Source organism: Musca vetustissima, unplaced genomic scaffold (genome assembly GCF_032173495.1).
Source record: "Musca vetustissima isolate MV318-11 ecotype Yass unplaced genomic scaffold, APGP_CSIRO_Mvet_v1 utg6009, whole genome shotgun sequence".
Classification (NCBI taxonomy): domain Eukaryota; kingdom Metazoa; phylum Arthropoda; class Insecta; order Diptera; family Muscidae; genus Musca; species Musca vetustissima.
In genome coordinates this window covers 123,003-132,850 of record NW_026882788.1, presented here as the reverse complement: position 1 = coordinate 132,850, position 9,848 = coordinate 123,003, and positions in this window count along the sequence as shown.

Sequence of the window (9,848 nt, the reverse complement as noted above, 5' to 3'; positions counted from 1 at the left end):
GATTTTTTAAACAACAATTTTCCAGGACCATCTGAGCCATAGGCGTGGATTTTTTGTAAAGAACAGCTTTCAAGGACTATCTAAGTTATAAGTTGACTTTTTTAAAGAATATGAACGTGACTTTTTAAAAAATATGTTTTTACAATCGTATTAGTCATAAGCTTGGATTTTTTAAACAAATTTTTTTAAGGAGCCATACCCTACTCAACTATGTTGTCAGGGTATTATAGCTTTGTGCAGCCCCAATATTTTGTAACACCGCGAAATATTAGTCCCAAAATTATTATCTGATTATCAACGAAAATTGCAGACGTTGTCCTTGACCTCAACTGTTTACAAATTATAATGGACAGACGGACGGCCTAACATGTCTTGATCGACTCAGCTAGTCGAGATATGACATAAAGGACAACGTCAGTAATTTTCGGTGATAATCAGATAATAATTTTGGGATGAAGTGGACCGAAAACATATTTTTTTTGTTCTTTCGAGTCGATCTATAGGGCACACTTATAAGCCGAACATCAAGTAAATACAATAGTAGTAATATTCGGAAAATATGCCAGTGTAAGGAACAGCATGTCTATTCGAAATATTGCCCCAAAATATTGCCCAGGCTCGGAATAAACATCCGCAGAAAGTTAGAGTTCCGTGGTAGTTGTATAAGGTATCGTATGGTCCACCCCGTCCGACTATAGTGATCCGCTCACTGGTTAAAACTATTTTTCAAGGAATATCTGAACTATAAGCCTGCATTCTTAAAAAATATTATCGAGGTCCCTCTGAGCTATAAATTGATTTTAAGAAATAATTTTCAAGGACCTTTTCATTCATGGACCATCTGCACCTTAAATTTAGATTTTTAAAGAATATATTTCAAGGCCGTTCTGAGATTCTGAGATAATACATTATTAATGAATATTTTTAAAGTAATTTTATAGATATACCTCCGGATTTCAATGAATTTTTTCGAATATTCTTTTAAGGCATATGCATATTTTCAAGGTGGTACAATTCCAGAAATGTTAAAGAATATTTTTGAAGGACCTTATAGGGCTTGTGTTTTTAATTAATATTTTTTTATGGTGCTAGAAATTTGTATGAATAATTTTCAAAAGTTTTTAAAGATTTTAAGCTATAATTTTGTTTAAAAATACTGAAAGATTAAAAATAATAATTTTTTCCATTTTTTGTAATGACATCCTATAGTATTGAAAATGTGCATAACATTTCTGATCATCTTCTGTACTTATTTTTAAAATACAAGTATTCTACTGATTAGAAATATTCTATTTTTGTGTTACATTCTTTTTGTGTTTATTCAAAAGTTAGTATTTATCTAAATTACTTTTCGTAAATACTCTTTTTTCAGCAAAGATTTTGAAAATTCTAATTCCGCTACTTCGACGACCACCTAACCCATGTCAGTAGTTTTACATATTACAAAAATTTTGTTGCATGGTGTACATACCGATTTCGATTGTCAACATCTGGTTTCTTGATAATACTAAGGACTATTGATTTTGTATAGTTTTCAGAGTCTCGACGCTGCGAATTGGCCGATGCTGTTGAGGTATTATCCATGCTACCAATACTGGAACTAATAAAATCGGTATCATCAGCGTCACCATCTTTTTTCGATGTTGCATCTGCAGCAACATTCGCTGTTGCTTGTGTTGTTGTTGTTAGGTGTATACAATCCGTTTCGGATGTATTGTCATCTTCGGCAGGGCCATGGGGATTTTGTTGTGTTTTCATGGTGTGTGGAAATTTGAATTCGGTAGGACAAGAGAATTTGATATTTGAAATTTATGTTCTCCCCTCTTCCACTTTGTCTCTCTCTCTCTCGCAGTTATACCTCTCTCTCCCACTCTCCCTTTTTATTGATTTTAGCCTGTTGAAATAGTTTTATGTTTAAATATTTTTTTGGTTTTGTTGTTGCTTCAATGTTTAAACGATTGAAAAAATCTGTTTGGTTGTTGTTGTTGTTTTTTATCTTTAGACGAACGTGGGTGCAATTATTTTTGTAACACACACGCTTCCAAAACAGCTGTTCTTTTTGTTGTTATAGTTGTTGTTGGTGTTTTGGGGGTTATTTTAGTAAAATGCTCGTATCCTGTCGATACGAAGGATGTTCTTCATCTCTTATCGGATAGGTTTTACAGGAAGTTTGTTATCTATGTTAAAATGTGTGGGGTTTTTTTTAGATTTTGGGTTTGTTTACGGAAAATGAGTTCAATAACACTTTACAGTTCAACTAACTGTGCAGCTATACAATGCAATACAGTGGCTCAAAGTCTTAATTGTGTTATGATATTTTTTTAGAAAACTATTATTTGGGACGTAAGAAAATAAGACTATAATTAAAAGCTATTGCAATGATCAGCTGTAGATATAGCAAATTTTTAAATATCGCAAAACCTTTCTCTTGCATGGAAATAATATAACAATCCCAATTATTTGGGGAATCGATACGTCGGTCCATTATGAATGAAGTTGGATGGGAGAATGATTTCCTGAATGCAAGTGCCACAAAACGATGCCTGGAAGGGTATAAGTCTGCAAAATCGATAATAAAATTTTGGGAAGCTCTTTAAAGGATCGCTCTTTATAGAAGGTCTCTAAAGCGTCTGCTATCTGTAGAAGGTCCCTAAAGGGTTTGCTATCTGTAGTGGACATCTAAATATAATTGTATCTATAGAAGAATTCTATAGCGGAAAGGGTATTCTACTTTTAAAATACCTCTAAATAGTCATGTACCTATAGAATAACTCTAAAGCGTCTACGACCTCTAAAGTGTCTTCTAATTGGAGAATATATTTTAATGGCCTTATATGTGTTCCTTATATGGAAAGTATTTTTTTTCTTTTATTCCTCTAGTTTGGTTTATGTGGTACATCCTCTTTGCCCAATACTTCCCCCATATTGCAGTTCGGCTGATGATGTCGAAAGCTTTCTTGAAGACGATGAATAGTATATACCGGGTAGTGCCATTTTATACAATTTCCCACAAGAGCAACCGTTTCAGAAGTCGATTTACACGCGTCCGTCTGTCTGTCTGGCTGGTGCGCACGATAACTTTCGAAGGGAATAATCGATTTCATCCAAACTTTGCACAACTTAATATTTCTTTCGAACTTAGTTTAATTTCGAAGATGGGACCCATTGGTCCACTCCTTCTTGTACCTACCTCACAAATTGGTCAAAATTGTGCTAAAAATTAATTTTATAATAAAATCCAATTTTAACGAAACTTTGTACAACGTATTATCTTTACCAAGCTTAGGTTAAAGTTGAAGATGGGACCCATTTGTCCACTCCTTCTGGTACCTTCACCACAGAGGGTCAACATTTTCAAAAATTTCAATATTTATATATCCAATATTAGCTGAATGGCATGCCTGATTTGGACCAAACTGTGCACAACCTATTCTATTAAACAAGCCTAGATTAAGGTTGAAAATTGGACTCAGCGGTCCCCTTCTTCTGGTACCTCCCCCACAAAGGGTTAAAATCTTCAATATTTATAAATCCGATATCAGGCGAATGGAATCTCCGATTTGAAACAATTTTTGAAAAACCTATTACCTTTACCATACCCAGATCACGTTTGAAGATGGGACCCATTGGTCCACTCCTTCTGATACCTCCCCCACAAAGGGTCAACATTTTCAATATTTATAAATCCAATATTAGGCGAATGTAATGCCCGATTTGAATAAAATTTTGCACAACCTATTACCTTTACCAAGCCTAGATCAAGTCCGAAGATGGGACCCAATGGTCAACATTTTTCAATATTTATAAATCCAATATTAGGCGAATGTAATGTCCGATTTGAATTAAATTTTGCACAACCTATTCTCTTTACCAAGCCTAGATCAAGACCCTACAAAAAGGGTCAACATTATACCTATCCTAACTATTGAAAGAAACTAAAGAACTAAAAATAGTAATGTTCTGAAATTGAATCTTAGAAATAGTCAGTTTGTTTACAGCTCGTTCGGGAATATTCTGAGGTAACAAAAATTCCACACTTTTATTTTAAATTGTGTACAAAATTCCACAATTTTTGAATCATCACAAAATAAACAAATTATAATTTGTAATAATAAGCTTCTTCCAAATATTGACTTTGGACCACTGTATTTATAAACTTTTTTTAAAAATAAAATAAAAAAACACACGCACTCACAAATACAAAATCTGGAATGGAAATTTCTTTGTTATATGTGGTTCTTTGTTGTTTATCAGATTTATTTTCCAAAGGGAAAAATACTTTGAGGTTTTAAAATAAATTTAAATTATTTGAAAAATTCAAATATTTAAAAACAATGTTAATGCTTTTCCTTTTTAATTTCAAATCACGTATTGTTCCATTAATTTTGTTTTTTCTACAATGAAGAAAAAAAATATTTCGTTCTTTTTTTGTACCCGAATATAAAACGTACGAAAGAAATGATCTGTAAAACGTTCCCGGTCCTTTCTTTGTTAGGTCGTGTGCTATACTGAAGTTGCAATTCCTATGATGAGTGCAGCGGTGAATGTGACTTTATTAATTGGCGGGAGAAAGAACACAGAAGATACAATGCAACTTGCTCACTCTCCTCTACAAACAGTGGTCTCCGGCCACAAATCCCGGTGTACACCACTACCGCTCTCCACCACACACCAATTGCATTTCCCACTCACAATGAAAGTTGTTGTTGTTACACAGAAAAAAAATTCCTAGAGTTCTTTGTCCCGTGTTCTTTCTTTCTGACGTTCAATTCATGAACTGTTGCTCTGCTCAATTTTATCTAGCTGTCCGTCCACATAGAGTCGTCAATCATTCATCACAAACAATAGACAGCAAACATAATGCATATCATCTCACCTTTTTAGAGGGGGTGTCAGATAAACTCTGTTCTGTTTTTTGGGTTTAGATAAATTTCGTCTTTGTTGTCTGACTGCCACCGCTCTCAGACATTACATTTGTAAATTTATCTGCCGCATCTGTAACCACACAATTCACTGGGGAAGATAGATATGTGCGGCATATGACCGACTAACGACCTACACAGCTGTTTACAACAAAAAAGAGAGTTGCTGTTGTTTATTTGGGAGAAGTGTTTTGATTTTTAAAAGTATTGCTTTGTGAAGAAAGAGAGAGCGTGTAACCAGGAAGAAGATAGTGAGGAGTAATTTTATGCATTAGATAAATTTGTAAAATTACAGATGAGTCTCATGGGAAACGTACTTATATAAATTCTCTGAGGTTCTCCTCTAGATAGCTGGCCTTATAAAATAATCGTTATATCGAAGTCCTTTTAAATGATAAAAGTTCTTCTGAAGACATTTCCTTTTGATGGTCTATTATATATAGAGAATACATTCGGAAGGTATACTTTTTGTAGAACAAATAAAAAAGTGTCAGTCGGTGTTGCCCACAGATATATTCCCTAGACTATGGTTTGAGGAGGTCTTCGGAGTTACACACAGGTCTTATTATTCGTTTTATATACAAGTTTATATAATTTTGAACCTTTTTGGGAGACAAAACAGAGGATATGGCAGATGGATCCCATTTTCGGACTTGATCTAGGCTTGGTAAAACGTATCTATTAGTGCAAAGTTTAATTCAAATCGGACATTCTATTCGCCTGATATTCGATTTATAAATACTGACCATTTGTGGAAGGTACCAGAAGGAGTAGACGAATGGGTCCCACCTTCGGACTTGATCTAGGTTTGGTAAAGATAATGGATTATGCAAAGTTTGGTTCAAATCGGACATTCCGTTTATAAATATTGACAATTTGTGGAGGAGGTACCAGAAGGAGTGGACCACTGGGTCCCATCTTCGGTCTTGATCTAGGCTTGGTTAGGATAATAGGATGTGCAAAGTTTAGTTCAAATACTCATGAGGCTCATTTCTGCCGTATCAAAGTGTATATACCCTCATTAGCCACAAGGGTGAGATTATAAAAATGAAGGCCTTCTATAGACATAGGGTTTTCAGAAGGTCTCCCATGTGCAAAGACCTACTGAAAGTTTATTGCAGACAGGAGACTTTCTAAAGGCCTTCTGCCGAGGAAAAATGTCTATAAATAAACAACTTTCTGACCGAGTTCTATAGACGGAATGTCTGCTAAAGACAGAAGACATTCTGAAGGTGTTCTATCAGATCAGATCACTTTTAGAAGGCTTTCTATAGACATAAGGCCTACTGAAAGCCTTTCACAGACGGAATACCTTCTGAAAATATTCTATATACAGAAGACCTTTTGTAGGCCTTCTAAAGGTCACCTACAGATGGAGGAGTCCTATAGATAGAAGACTTAAGATTAAAAGCCTTCTACAGCCAGGATATTTTCTGCAAGTCTTCTAAGGACGAAAGTCAATCAGAAGGTTTCCTAGAATAACTTCTGTGTATTGGAGACCTTCAGAAGGCCCTTTTTGTACATAAGACATTCAGAAGGTCTTCAATAGACAGAATACCTTCTGAAGGTTTTCAGTAAACAGAAGAACTTCAGGAGGTCTTTTTTAGACAAATGATCTTTTATCGATAGGATCCCTCGTGAAGGCATGTATACGTCTTTCTCGCATCCACTTTGGAAGATAACTAGAAGTGTTATTCTCTGTACATGATCTCCCATTCAACAATCGTCACAAAATGTATGCCACACATTAATTATGGCAATGGAATTTCGAAAATATTGATTACTATCGAATTCAATATTCAGAAAAGACATTGAAAGCAAAAATAGAAAAAGAATTGAAAATCATTAGGCCGTTGTGGTGGTCAATGAGGAAAAACCCCAATGTTGTATTCATGACCGCCAGTTGGTCACACACACTTACTTACATATTCATAAAGTAGAATTTTCTATTTGACATAAATTACACATGTGTGTGTATTGGTGTGCATAACAAAACAATTGATGGTAATGTAAACAATAATTTTCGAAATAAATGTTTGGAAAATAATTTATTTGCTTTCAGGTTTTTCTTAGCCGGTTCAATTTTATTTGAAAAAGAAAAGAAAATGTGTGTTATCTCTCTTCTTTTGCAGGTGTGAAAATTCTGTTCTCTTTGTTAGATTTCTCTTTAATGTAAATATTTTGTTTCTCTCTTGTTTTCGTTACAGGCCGTTATTACATCATGTGTTACAATACATAGAAACATACAAATGGTAAGTAAACACGAAGAAGAAGAAGAAAAAGAAGAATAAATCAAATCTTTGAAATTTGTGGTAAAATTGTATTTTATAACGGAAATTTGATTTCAAAGAGAAATGAAGAGATATTTTATTAGGAAATCAATAAATGTTTGAAGAAGAGACCGAAGCGATGACGAGCCAGGGCATATGTATATTCATTCCATGGACAATTTTAAAATGTAGGAAATCATATTTTTGTTTAATATTGAAAACAATACAAAAATAATGGATCTAAAAATTTATTGATTCATATGTTTTTAATTGAACAGAAATCGAAAAATAAATGTGTATATGGTCATGGAAATCGCCGGAAATATATTTGTACAAAATAGACATATATGTATTACATACATACATATTGTGTATATATTTTCATTTGTACAAACGTGACTACATGTAGACCAATATAAGTGAAAGGAAGACTAAGTGAAAGGATGACTACTTTAGACATTGTGGAAACTGTGTTAAAAGTTTTTGCAAACTTTGGCCTATATTTGAGTAAAATCTAAGAACGTGTGGTTTCATAAACAATTAGTGTTGAGAAAATATAGAAAATAGAATACACGTGACATGTTTCAAATTATTATTGGATTCAGTGGTTTTTGGCAATGGTGGTAGTTTTAGAATAATTCATAATATTTGTATCATTTTATTTATTCCAATTTATAAAAGTCCACCTTTTCCCTCCTGAAGTTTTTATATTTTCAAAACTTGTATAAAGTCTTCTTTCTATAAAACACAACTTTGAGGCTATCTTAAGATTACCTCCTGAAAAACTTCGATCAATATTAGACATTTGTCGACTTGTCTGCTGAAATTTTTATTAATAAATTTTGAGAGGCCATATATCGGGCGTTAATTATACCCTACACAACTATGTTGTCAGGGTATTATAGCTTTGTACAGTAGGATGGGTTGTGGCCAATGAAGATCCCAATTATTTTTGGTAAAGATCGGTTAATACTTAATTTTTTGTTTTTTTGGTCGCTCCAGAGGCCGCAATTAAGGCCCAAACATCACGAAATTTTACATGGAAAATGGGATCGGGCTAAAGAATAAGAATGCCTGTTTTGAAAAAGATCGGTAACAAATTTGTATTCTATGACGTATATATTTACTGCTGAAGGGCATAGACCCGAGAAGTTAATAGTATATCCAAGAGGGGTCGTTGACCTTTAAATTGATACCAATTATATTCTCGTATGTACTCGGATGTGAGAGTTACACATAAATATTTGCAGGTGCTAACGTATTCAAATGTTATTTTGAACCCCATTACCATACTAGAGGGCGGAACGCCTATAATTTTCGGTGATGATCAAATAATAATTTTGTGATGAAGACGATTATAAGCCGAACATCACACAAAGAAGCCACGGTGAAGGGAATCAGGACAAGTAATTAAAAGGGCTGTGCTGAATATTAGTAGTATTCGGAAAATATATCAGTGTAAGGAAGAGGTGTTGTAATAGGGTAGGGTATCATATGGTAGGCCCCGTCCGACTATACTGCTCCGCTCACGGGTTTTGCTTTAAATTAGTTTTGAGAGGTCATATAAAAGGCCTTAGCCTTATGGCTAATGAAGGTATATACACTTTGACACTGTGAAAATGTGCCTCATCGAAATATTGGATTTACACCCCATGTTTTTTGGACCAAATCCGTTTCAGAAAATTTGGCGTCCATTTACAAATGTCCGTCCGTCCGTTGTCTGTCTCATCAGCTGGTGCGCACGATAACTTTCGTAGGGAATAATCGATTTCACCCAAACTTAGCACATCTTATTATTTTGTCCAAACTTATTTGAAGTTCGAAGATGTGGAGGATTTACCAAATTTAAAAATTTTGTTAAAAATTAATTTAATAATATCATGCGAAACAAACGATATGAACCAACCTTTGAACAACCCATTATCATTACCAAGCCTAGATCAATTCTGAAAATGTGATCCACTGGTCCAATATTTATAAATCCAATATCAGGCGAATGCAATGTCCGATTTGAACCAAACTTTGCACAGTCTATTATCTTTACCAAGCCTAGATCAAGTTCGAAGGTGGGACCAATTGGTCCTCTCCTTCTAATACCTCCCCCACAAAAGGGTCAATTATTATAAACTTGTAAATTTAATTTGAAGTGAATTGAATAACGGATTTGATTTATGGATCGGTTTGATTAAATCCGAAACCTCTTTGATAAAAACATATACCTTATGTATCTGCCGGAAACACCGAATGACACCTCTTTACTTGTTGGAGTAGCTCCTTGAATATGTCCTTGCCCAACCAGAGTGTTTATTTATCGACGAAGTTCTGATATAGGTATTTTGAATGTCCACCACATGGTAGAGAGTAAAAAATTAAATGAACTTAGTGGCGTTTTTTGTCAGTATTTTTAAGGTTAATTGCATTCAAAATATTTTGGAATATTTCAAATAAAATAAATTCGAATATATATATATATATATATATATAAACAATAGTGTAGGAGGAGGAGGTATTTTCGACGAATACCTAATTTTAGCAAATTATTATTTAGCGATTATTAATTGTATAAAATTATAAAAAATCTAAACATTTTATTTAAAAATAGCCAGATATTAAAAAATTGTGCTTTCCAAGAGCACCTTAGATTTGTATCTGACAA